Source organism: Hypanus sabinus, chromosome 3 (assembly GCF_030144855.1).
Source record: "Hypanus sabinus isolate sHypSab1 chromosome 3, sHypSab1.hap1, whole genome shotgun sequence".
NCBI classification, from domain to species: Eukaryota; Metazoa; Chordata; class Chondrichthyes; order Myliobatiformes; family Dasyatidae; genus Hypanus; species Hypanus sabinus.
In genome coordinates, this window is record NC_082708.1 from 53,528,086 (window position 1) to 53,540,670 (window position 12,585).

The window sequence follows — 12,585 nt, forward strand, 5'->3', positions numbered from 1 at the left end:
AGTCAGGACAGCCAAACTCCCAGACTGTGAATACACTCAGCAACAAAGGATAATAATGCCTTCTACCAGAAAAAAAAAGGAGCTGAAAGCAAGGGACCGAAAAGAAAAAAAAACTCTAGTCAAGAGGAAGGTTATGAAAGTACTCGATAAAAGGTCCCCAGACCTTATGGAACTTTAGATCCGAATTGAGAACTGAATAATGAATTTTTTCGAGGTCCAAACAGGCCATGATGTTGTTAAGCCATTGAGCATGAGTGGGCAGGGCAACATCTCTCCATCTGAGGAAGATCAAGCGTCTAGCCAGGAGAGAGGCAAAGGATAATATTCGGCATTTGGTCAGACCCAGACATAAATCTGTCTCGCCCCAAAAGCCAAACAGAGCAATTAAGGGTTTTGGTTCTAGGTTCTGATTCAGAATACATGATAACGTAGTGAAGACATCTTTCCAGAATTTCTCCAAGCTAGGACAGAACCAGTACATATGGATGAGAGAGGCCACGCCCCTCTTGCATTTATCACAGAGTGGACTAACACTAGGGTAGAATCGAGATAGTTTAGATTTAGACAAATGGGCTCTATGAACAATCTTAAACTGTAAAAGGCAGTGGCGAGCACAAAGAGAGGTTGAGTTAACCAATTTGAGAAATGAATCCCAGCTCTCCTCAGATAAGGAGATATTTAAATCCTGCTAGCAACATAAATTCTAACAGCTACATAGGAAGTGCAGTGCTGGTAGACAATAAAGCGCAAGATTATAATGAGGTAGACTAGGTCAAGAAGCCGTTTTATCAAACTATTAATTCAATGTTCTTCTAACAGCAGGTGTGAAGATGTCCTCAAGTCTGGTGGCACCTACTCTTGGGCTTTTTGCTGTATCTCTTAATAGATATGAAATTGGCAATTCTATGTGCACAACACTTTGGACATTACATGATGTAAAATATGAAACCTACATGATCTTGCACCAAGATGGAATCTATTCATTGCCTCTTGAACAGTTAAAAATACCCACTGTAAAGGGCTAGAGAAGAAGGAATCTGATAGGAGAGGTGAGGAGACCATTGGAGAAAGGGGAGGAGGGGCAGCAGGAGGAGGTGATAGACAGGTGAGGAGATGAGGTAAGAGGTCACAGTGGGGAATTGAAGGAGGAGGAAGAAGAGGAGAAAAAAAATGACCAGAATTTGGAGAAATCGATATTCATTCCATCAGGTTGGAGACTACCTATCTTCCTGCCATCAAGTTGGAGGCCTCCTCTTCTGCCACGATGACGGTACTCTCAGGATGGAGGAGCAACATCTCATATTCTATCTACATAGCCTTAAACCTGTTGGCATGATCATCAATTTCTCCAACTCCCAATAATTTTGCTCCTTCCTTCTTCAATTCCCCTTATGTCTTCTCCTCACCTGCCTATCATCTCCCCCAGTGCCCCTCTTCCTTCCCTTTCTCTCATGGTCCACTCTCCTCTCCTATCAAATTCCTTCTTCTCCAGCCCTTTGCCTTTTCCACCCATCACCTCCCAGCTTCTTACTTCATTTTCCCTATCCCCCACCCATCTGGCTTCACCTATCACGCTCTAACTTGTCCTCTTCACCTTCCCCCATCTTCCTATTCTGGCATCTTCCCACTTGCTTTCCAAAACTGATGATGGGCCTTGGCCAAAAACATTGACAGTTCGTTCATTTCCATAGATGCCACCTAATCAGTTGAGCTCCTCCAGCATTTTGTGCAAGCTCTTCAGTACTTTTTATTTTGAAGGCAGCCAAAGCAGAATAATAGCTGTTCTGCTTTCTTCTAAAATTCAACTAAACAGCAATGCTGCCTTGCATGCAATTTTAAATCCATTTGTGTTCTTTCTCTCTCTTTAAGCCTCTCTGATTTGCAAACCACTTCCTCTATAGTTAAGTATTTTGCAGATTATTTTTTAATCAGCAAGGCAAGCCACACTCCTGAATACCCCCACGTGCTTCTGAAATAAAATCTAAATCTCTTCAATTTACAAAAAAGAAATTACTAAAATTTTGGCTCACAAAGCTACAGGATTATTTCTGTATTGGAGGGAAAATGTAATGACATACCCTCACAGTGTAAATAATTAATGTAACTGAGTCACTGTCTCTACAGCACAGCAGGATAATCTATCAAACAACACAGCACCATGATGCTAGTCAAAAGCCTGGACACAGGGCACAGGTTCTCCTTTATATTTCATCACAGCTAATTGCCAAGCTTGGCTATTCTATTGGAAATAGGGCTTATGGAGGAACCACCTACTAGCAATTTGGCCTCACCCTTTTGTTTTGGCAGCCCAAGTCAATATGTTTAATACCAGCTCCCATCCACATCCTCTGCAAAAACACAGCATGAAATCGATCAAATAGATATTTGAGAGTGCTCGGTTGATTTACGCTGCAAGGCACGTGTTAAAATGGGGGTTGTACCATTTCCAATAGGATAGCAACATAGGACAGCTTCAGACACTTGGATGCACAAGAGCTGAGAAGGCTGGCAACTTAAAGACGCACTCCCATAGCCGTCAGCAACACTCTACTGCTGTCACGAGGGAAGAAACTTCAGAGGAAAGAGAGAGAGGAGATAGATTATGGATATATTGATTGTGACAATTTTACAACTGCAAGTGAAGTGTAATAACAAACTAAATAATATTTTCATAAATCTCCTATTTATTCTTTAAAATTATTATAAAATTAGAAAATTTCGTTGTTGAATTACCTTCAAAGTAACCTTCACTTTCACAAAGCACATTAAAAGTACCAGTAAGTAATTCAAATTACTCATCTACAAGCAGTGTGTGCCTTTCCACCATCATGATAATTACAACAGAATATCAAATAGTTTAGAAAATGAAACAAAAAATGTACAATGCACGAGTGAAGATTTTGCAGCTTACATAGCTCGCCTGGTAAAGTGCCCCTGGAGAGAGAAATGCTACACGTGTTTCACACAGACCTCTCACTATGTGGCTTGGCAACAATTCAGCTTGTTTTACACACTGCTCTGTTCCCTTTTAACCTCAATTTCCTGAATGAGTTGAGGTTGAATGTGGCAATAGAGGAATATTTATATAATTAATGGGCTCTGGTGAAAATGCCACTGAAGGTCTTTCAAGCCATCATTATGATCAATGCTAACTCTTGTTTAGTTTTTTCAGATTTCAGTCAGCAATGCACATGTTGTATTCCTAGCAAGTTTCAGAGTTACCAATTTTCTCATCAAATATGATTTGAGGAGACTATAGCATTTGCAGGAGGCCAAAGGTCAAGAAAGACCTTTACCATGGACACAATGAGTTTCAACTTCATGAATCCTTTTCCTGCACTGCAAAGCAGTCATCTCTCTGACACAGTGGTGTCAACAAAACAACCTCTCCCTCAATGTTGCAAAAACGAAGGAGCTGGCTGGGGATTACAGGAGGAATGGAGACAGACTAACCACTACAGACCTCAATGGATCTGAGGTTGAGAGAGTGAACAGCTTTAAGTTCCTCAGCATCCACGTCACCGAGGATCTCACGTGGTCTGTACATATCAGCTGTGTGGTGAAAAAGGCACTACAGCGTCTCCTTCACCTCAGACGGATGAAGAAGTTTGGTATGGGCCCCCAGATCCTAAGAACTTTCTACAGGGGCACAATTGAGAGCATCCTGACTGGCTGCATCACTGCCTGGTTTGGGATCTGTACCTCCTTCAATCGCAAGACTCTCCAGAGAGTGGTGCAGATAGCTGATGCATCTGTAGATGTGAACTTCCCACTATTCAGGATATTTACGAAGACAGGTGTGTAAAAAGGGCCCAAAGGATCATTGGGGACGCAGGTACCCCAATCACACACTGTTCCAGCTGCTATCATCCGGGAAATGGTACGGCAGCATAAAAGCCAGGACCAACAGATTCTGGGACAGATTCTTCCACCAGGCCATCAGACTGATTAATTCATGCTGACACAACTGTATTTCTATGTTATATTGCTGTACATACTATTTATTATAAATTACTATAAATTGCACATTCAGACGGAGACAGCATAAAAATTTTACTCATGTATGTGAAGGATGTAAGTAATAAAGTCAATTCAATTCAATTCAATTCAAGGAAACCCAAACTATATCCCACACTATGTCATGCCAGGTAGCCATTTCTGGTAGCTATCTAAAACGGATCTTAAACCTTACATACAGTGTGCAAATAAGGAGTTTACAGACTACTTTAAAATTGATTTTGAATGGGTGGAAGTAGCTGGGGATGCACCATCATCAGCTGTGAGTTAAAAATTTTATTTAAACATATTTCTTGTACAGCAGGAATAGCTCCCCCTAACCTCAACCCTAGATGGTACATTTATCATGGTTGCACACGCTGTACCGCTGACCAAATGCTTTACCTCCCCAATCTTCAGAATTTAGTTTACTTTTACTGGAAAGCAACTTGAAATTTCACTTGGTAAAAATAAATGTTAAAATAACTGAAGACATGGTATTCTATTCCAACATGTGAATTTGACTTCACTGGTCAAAAGCTACCAACGTGTATACTCATTGCTACTCTCTGTCTCCTGTCTTAGCCATTGTTTTGACCAGATGAATCTTGAGTTTTGATCACAGCCAAAACCCACTGTTGGAGACTACTGAAGGCATTTGTCAGGTCTATACAGATAATATTCTTAGATAGTTCCATGGTCACTACTCCAGTCACTTGTCAACATATTCAATAAGATTCATCTGGAATGATCTACCCTTTCCATATTATGTACACCAAAGTTCAGGGTTTATTTATCTTTAAGAGGCTGAGTGATCCATAAGGACAAACCTTGAACTACTGCCCAGCAAAAAAAAACATCTGTTTCCTTCAATGGTTCCTGTTGTTCAACAGTGACAACACCTTTCAGGATATTTTGATAGTTGTATTAGGCATTGATCAATGGAGGTATTATTTTTAAAACTGATTCTTAATGCCTTTCACAAGACATTATCAACTATAACTTGACCTTGACAGAAAACAAATAAAACTGCAGATACTGGAATCTGAAACACTGAAATAATGAAAGGACTCAATTAATCACACAGTATTTCTGGAAGGAGAAATCCAGTCACTTCAAGTCAGCAATCGTTCCTCAGAACAGTTATGAGGATGAACACACACAAAATGCAGGAGAAACCCAGCAAGCCAGGCGGCATCTATAGAGAGGAAGATGCCATCAATGATTCAGGCCAAGGCCCTTCATCAGACTGTAAAGGAAGGGGGCAGAAGCCAGAATTATTACATGAAGAGGAGGGGGAAGGAATACAAGTTGGTAGGTGACAGGTAAGACCAGGTGAGTGAGAAGTTGGGTCGATGGGGGAAGAGGGATGGAGCAACAGGCTAGGAGGTGATAGGTGAACGAGATGAAGGGATGAAGGAGAGGACACTGGATGCAAGAAAAAGTGAAGAAAGAAGGGAACTAGAGGGAGGTGAGGGGCTGGAGTGAAGGGGTGAGAGGGTACCAGAATAGGGACCAAATAAAGAGAGAAGTTAAAGACATCAATGTTTATGCCATCAAGTTGGAACCTACCCAGGTAGAAATTGAAGAAATTCTAAGAGTGGACTTCTAGTCCAAAATACTTAATCTGAAGCATCGAGATAAAGGGTCCCAACCAAAAAAGCCAGCTGCTAATTTCCCTTCACAGAGGCCACCTGAGTTCCTCCAGCAGCTGGCCTTCTGCTCCACATTCTAGCACTTGCAGTCTCCCGTGCCTTCAAAACCTTGCTCGAAGTGGCAGGTTTAAATATGGAATGTAAAGAAAGCAGTGAGACAGAAAATTCCAGAGAATTTGAACTTGAGAGGGACATTAGGATCGCATGTGCCCTTTGTTTCACAGAATCCTGGTTAACCCCATCCGTACCGGATGCAGTGATTCAGATCGACGGGTTTACTATACACAGTCAGGATAGATCTATAGGATCTCTCAAAAGCAGAGGTGGAGTGTGCCTCATGATCAACTCTTCTTGGTGTACAAATAGATCAGTGCTGTCCCAATTCTGCTCACCAGACCTGGAATAACTAGCAGTAAAGTGCTGTTCTTTTTACCTACCATGGGAGTTCTCTGGGGTCATTCTGGTAGCAGTTTACATTCCACCTCAGGCCAATGTCAAGCAGGCTTCAGATGATCTGAGTAATAGGGTCAACATGCATGAAACAGCACACCCTAATGCCTTCACCATCGTTTTGGGAGATTTTAACCAGGCCAGTCTGAAAAGATCACTAAGCAATTACCATCAACAAATCTCTTGCAATACCAGAGGAAACAACATAGTGGACCATTGCTACACCACCATCAAGAATGCCTGCCATACTATTCCACGCCCTCACTCCAGGAAGTCTGATCACCTGGCTGTACTTCTACTCCCTGAGTATAGGCAGAGACTGAAGACTGCAGCACCAGCAGTGAGGACCAAGAAGGTATGGACAAGAGAGGCACAGAAGCGCCTACAGGACTGCTTTGAATTGGTGAACTGGACTGTATTCAGAGATGCAGGACAAACCTAGATGAGTATGCTGCAGTTGTTACCGACTTCATTAAAACCTGTGTGGATGAGTGTGTGCCCACAAAGACTTACTGTACATTCCCAAGCCAAAAGCCATGGATGAACCAGGAGGTACATCGTCTGCTGATGAGTCAAGTATGGCAACCCAGGCCTGTACTAGAAAACCAGGTATGATTTGCAGAGGGCTATTTCAAGGGCAAAGAGACAATTTCGAAAGAGGATGGAGGTGACACTGAATGCACAGTAATTCTGGCAGGGTCTGCAAGACATTACTTCTTACAAAGCGAAACCCAATAGCATGAATGGCAGCGATGTTTCACTGCCAGATGAACTCAACACCTTCTATGCCCACTTTGAAAGGGAGAAACAACTACAGCTGTGAAGATCCCTGCTGCACCCGATGACCCTGTGATCTCTGTCTCAGAGGCCAATGTTAGACTGTCTTTAAAGAGAGTGAACCCTCGCAAGGCAGAAGGTCCTGATGGAATACCTGGTAAGGCTCTGAAAACCTGTGCCAACCAACTAGCGGGAGTATTCAAGGACATTTTCAACCTCTCACTGCTACAGGTGGAAGTTCCCACTTGCTTCAAAAAGGCAACAATTCTACCAGTGCCTAAGAAAAAAAATATGGTCTGCCTTAATGATTAAAGCCCAGTAGCACTCACATCGACAGTGATGAAATGCTTTGAGAGGTTGGTTATGACTAGACTGGACTTCTGCCTCAGCAAAGACCTGGACCCACTGCAGTTTGCCTATTGCCACAGTAGGTCAATAGCAGATGCAATCTCAGTGACTCTCCACATGGCTTTAGACCACCTGAATAGCACAAACACCTATATCAGGATGCTGTTCATTGACTATAGCTCAGCATTTAATACTATCATTCCCACAATCCTGATTGAGAAGTTGCAGAATCTGGGTCTCTGTACCTTCACTTGCAATTGGATTCTCGACTTCATAACTGGAAGACCACAGTCTGTGTGAATTGGTGATTCACCAATTCACCGACAATCAACACTGGTGCACCTCAGGGCTGTGTGCTTAGCCCACTGCTCTACTCTCTACATACACATGACTGTGTGGCTAGGCATAGCTCAAATACCATCTATAAATTTGCTGATGATACAACCATTGTTGGTAGAATCTCAGGTGGTGACAACAGGGTGTACAAGAGTGAGATATGCCAGCTAGTGGAATGGTGCCACAGCAACAACCTGGCACTCAATGCCGGTAAGACAAAAAAGCTGATTGTGGACTTCAGGAAAGGTAAAGTGAAGGAATACATACCAATCCTCATAGAGGGATCAGAAGTGGAGAGAGTGAGCAGCTTCAAGTTCCTGGGTGTTAAGATCTCTGAGGATCTAACCTGGTCCCAACATATCGATGCAGTTATAAAGAAGGCAAGACGGTGGCTATACTTTATGAGGAGTTTAAGGAGATTTGGCAAGTCAACAAATACACTCAACAACTTCTATAGTTGTACCATGGAGAGCATTCTTACAGGCTTCATCATGTCTGGTATGGGGGGGCCATTGTACAGGACCAAAAGAAGCTGCAGAAGGTTGTAAATCTAGTCAGCTCCATCTTGGGTACTCGTCTAAGTACCCAGGACATCTTTAGGGGGCGGTGTCTCAAAAAGGCAGCGTCCATTATTAAAGACCTCCAGCACCCAGGGCATGCCCTTTCCTCACTGTTACCATCAAACAGGAGGTACAGAAGCATTGAATGCACACTCTCAGCGATTCAGGAACAGCTTCTTCCCCTCCACCATCCGATTCCTAAATGCACATTGCATCTTTGGGCACTACCTCACTTTTTAAAAAAATATACAGTATTTCTGTTTTTGCACGTTTTAAAAAATCTATTCGACACATGTAATTGATTTACTTGTTTATTGATTATTATTATTATTTTTGTTTTTTTCTCTCTGCAAAATTATGTATTGCATTGACCTGCTGCTGCTAAGTTAACAAATTTCATGTCATGTGCCGATGATAATAAACCTGATTCTGATTTTTTTTTAAAAACACTAGTGATTTCTGTGTGTCACTGCAAATAATGTGCAAAGAACTGGACATAAGAAAAGGCCCGATGTGCAAGACCGTAGATATGAGGATTAAAACCAGGACTGATACTCCACCTTAACAAAATGCATTGAAAATATGGAGCAAGAGGTTGAGGATTGTGATAATTAAGTAGTCTGGAAAAAATGGCTCCTCTTATTTCTGTCTTTGCATTGACACTGTTTGGCTCCCCAGAAATCTAGGCGGCATGCTAGCACAACGCTTTACAGTACAGGCGACCCCTGGTTCAATTCCCACCACTGTCTGTAAGGAGTTTGTACATTCTCCCTGAGACCGTGTGGGTTCCTTCCAAGTGCTCCAGTTTCCTCCCACATTCCAAGCACCTACCAGTTGGTAGGTTTACTGATTATGGTAAATCATCCTGTGATTAGGCTATAGTTAAATAGGGGGATTGACGGGGCCAGAAGGGCTATTCCACACTGTGGGCCAATAGATAAATATATCAATCTACTCAAGCATTGATTAAAAACAACTAGAGGTGAATATTTAGCCTGGTGAGCTAAAGCTGCAAGATAGATTGTAACACATCAGCAACTCAGCTCAGTATTAAATGGAATACAGAAGCTGCAAAGAGCATAGCTCAGATAAACAGGGACAGAATGTATGGGAGGAATAATCTGTGAATTAGTTTTGTCTTTTGTATGTAAATCATCTTGCTTCTGTTAACTATTCAATACTAAACAACTAATAAGAACATAGAGGATTGAATGATGAGAGGGTCGATAGGATGTCTTTTCATTGAGGAGCCAAGGATGGACACTTGGATTTCTGAAATAACTGTGCCAGTACAGGAAAGAAGCATTGGCTTCCAGTACACAAATTATAATCATGTGGCATTCCAATCCCATAACTGATTTTGACTCCACTGATCAAATGCCACCAGTCCAAAATGCCTACTAGCCAACCGTTTGGCCCCATAGAAGAGGACGGTGTGGTCAAAGAGGTCAGGAAGGATATGGAGAGATGGGGCAGTGTAGTCATGGTCAAGCAACATGTCATTTTTGACGCTATATCAGCAATCCATTCAAACAAGCAAGATGAACATTGTTTGTAATTATACCTGCTTTTGGTATTAGTGGCAGGAATACTATATTTATGTGTCAGAGCAAATTTGAATGCACCCAATGCATAAAGTTTTTAAACATTTTCTGTATTTATATTAAACTCATTTCTGTTTCCAAGCACTGTACTAAATTGATTGTTCAGCTGAAAACGGAGTCCTGTCTGTCACTGACCAGCAGACATTGTAAATTTACAAATCTGCTTGCAACGGATCCCCTGAGAAAACAAATTCATCTTCACTATCATCGAAATCGAGTATCAGAACTGACTACAATTTTTTGGCTCATGTTCTGCATATATTTAGTTCAAGTAACTATAGATGAATTTCTACGGTTTAATCTTTCATTAACAGCTGTAGCCCTCAGTTCCCTGAACTGTATTTTCATGATTGCAACACTGCAAGACAATTCTATGAATTTGCACGTGGAACTGTGAGATAAAACTACAGCTTTGGAAGTCTGAGTAAGAAGCTATGAAATGCTTCTTCAAACCACAATCGCATTTGCATAAGAGGCTTTATTTATTTAAAAAAACTCACTGTTCCCCAACTTATATTAATCTTGAGGAAATACTATAATTTCTTGATATTATGTAGTTGAATATATAGCAAAGGTAAGAACTATCTGAAGTTCAAAGTGATTTTATTATCGAAGTATATATATGTCTCCACATACAACCCGGAGATCCTCTTGTGGGCAGACACAGTAAATCCAGGAAACAATAGAATCATTGACAGACTGCACTTAGCAGGACAGACAGACAATCAATGTGCAAAACACAACAAATTGTGCAAATACAAAAGAGAAAATAAGACCAAGAAATAAATAAACAATAAATATCGAGAACATGAGATGAAGAGTCCTTGAAAGTGAGCCCATAGATTGTGGGAATAGTTCAGTGATGGGGCGAATGAAGTTATCCCCACTGGTTCGGGAGCCTGATGACTGAAGGGTAATAACTGTCCCTGAACCTGGTGGTGTGGGCCCTGAGGCTCCTGATGGCATCATCATGGTGAGAGCATGGCCTGGGTGGTGGGAGTCCTTGATAATGGATGCTCCTTGTGACGGTGTTCTGTGTAAATATGCTCAATGGCGGGGCAGGCTTAACCCACAATGGACTGGGCCGTATCCACTACATTTTGTAGGATTTTCCGTTCAATGGCATTAGTGTTTCCATAGCAAGCTGTGGTGTAACCAGTCAGTATAATCTCCACTACACACCTACAGAAATTTGTCAAAGGTTTAGATATCATGCCAATTTTTTGCAAACTCCTAAGGAAATAGAGGTGCTGCCATGCTTTCTTTGTAATTGCACTTGCGTGCTGGGCTCAAGACAGATCATCTGAAACAATAACACCAAGGAATTTAAAGTTGCTCAAACTCTCCACTTCTGACGCCCTAAGATCATAAGAGCAGAATTAGGCCATTCACCCCATCAAGTCTTTCCCACCAATCCATCATGGCTGATCCCGGATCCCACTCAATCCCATACACCACCCTTCTCACTATATCCTCTGATGCCCTGACCGATCAGGAAATATCAACTAACGCCTTAAATGTACCCATGGACTTGCCCTCCACTGCAGTCTGTGGCAGAGCATTCCACAGATTCTCTACTCTCTGACTAAAAAAGTTCATCCTTGCCTCTGTTCAAAAAGGTCATCCATCAATTTTGAGGCTATGCCCTCTAATTCTGGATACCCCCACCATAAGAAACATCTTCTCCACACCCACCCTATCTAGTCCTTTCAACATTCAGTAGGTTTCAATGAGTTCCCCTCCCCGCATTCTCCTAAATCCCTGGGAGTACAGGCCCAAAGCTGCATAATGCTCCTCATATGTTAACACATTCATTCCCAGAATCATCCTCATGAGCCTCCTCTGGACTCTCTCCATTAATAACACATCTTTCTGAGATATGGGACTCAAAACTATGACTAGAGTCTTATGAAGGCTCAGCATTATCTCCTTGCCTTTATACTCTATTCCCCATGAAAGAAATGCCAACATTGCATTTGCTTTTTTTACCACAGACTCAACCTGTAAATTAACCTTTTGGGATTCTTGCATGAGGACTCTCAAGTCCCTGAGCATCTCTGATGTTTGAACCTTCTCCCTCCGATGAGGACTGGTTCACTGACCTCTGGTTTCCTCCTCCTGAAGTCAATATTTAGCTTCTTGGTCTTGCTGACAATTTGAGTTAGAGTTGGTTGTTTTGGCATCACTCAGACAGATTTTCAGTCTCCCTCCTATATGCTGATTCATCACCACCTTTGATTCTGCCTACGACAGTGGTGTCGTCAGCAAACTGAATATATGCAAACCCCATTTACAGTCATTTTGTTCTTACAGAAATTACAAATCACTGCCCATGAAACAGACTGCTTTGTTTAGGAACACAATTTCCACCACCACCTAACACTGGGCAATTTATCAGGTCAACACAACTAATCCTGAGAGTCAGAGCACCAGGCACATAAATAGATCCTTTAGTTCATCTAGTCTGTGTTGTCCTGTTCTTCTGCCGCGTCACACCTATTTACACCCACACCATGGCCCTCCCTCCCCCTCTCATCCATGTACCCATCCAAACTTCTCTTAAATATTATAATTGAACCCACCTCTACCACTTCCATTAGCAACTCATTCCACCTTCTGAATGAAGATCCCCTTCTGATTCTCCTTAAGTATCTCAGCTTTCACCCTAAACCTATCACACAAACAAAATGCTGGAGGAACTCAGCAGGCCAGACAGCATCTATGGAAAAGAGTACAGTCGGCGTTTTGGGCTGAAACCCTTCGGCAGGACAATGCCTACCCTAAACCTAACACCATTTGTTCTGACGAAGGGTCTCGGCCCGAAACGTCGACAGCGCTTCTCCCTATAGATGCTGCCTG

The 12,585-nt window shown here is 42.1% G+C and overlaps 1 protein-coding gene across 3 annotated transcripts in view; it reads right to left on the reverse strand.

Annotated features, from left to right (window-relative positions):
- LOC132391321 (E3 ubiquitin-protein ligase SH3RF3-like) overlaps nucleotides 1–12,585 on the reverse strand; it is a 330,553-nt gene that overhangs the window by 294,541 nt on the left and 23,427 nt on the right. The gene's annotated exons all lie outside the window — the stretch shown is intronic.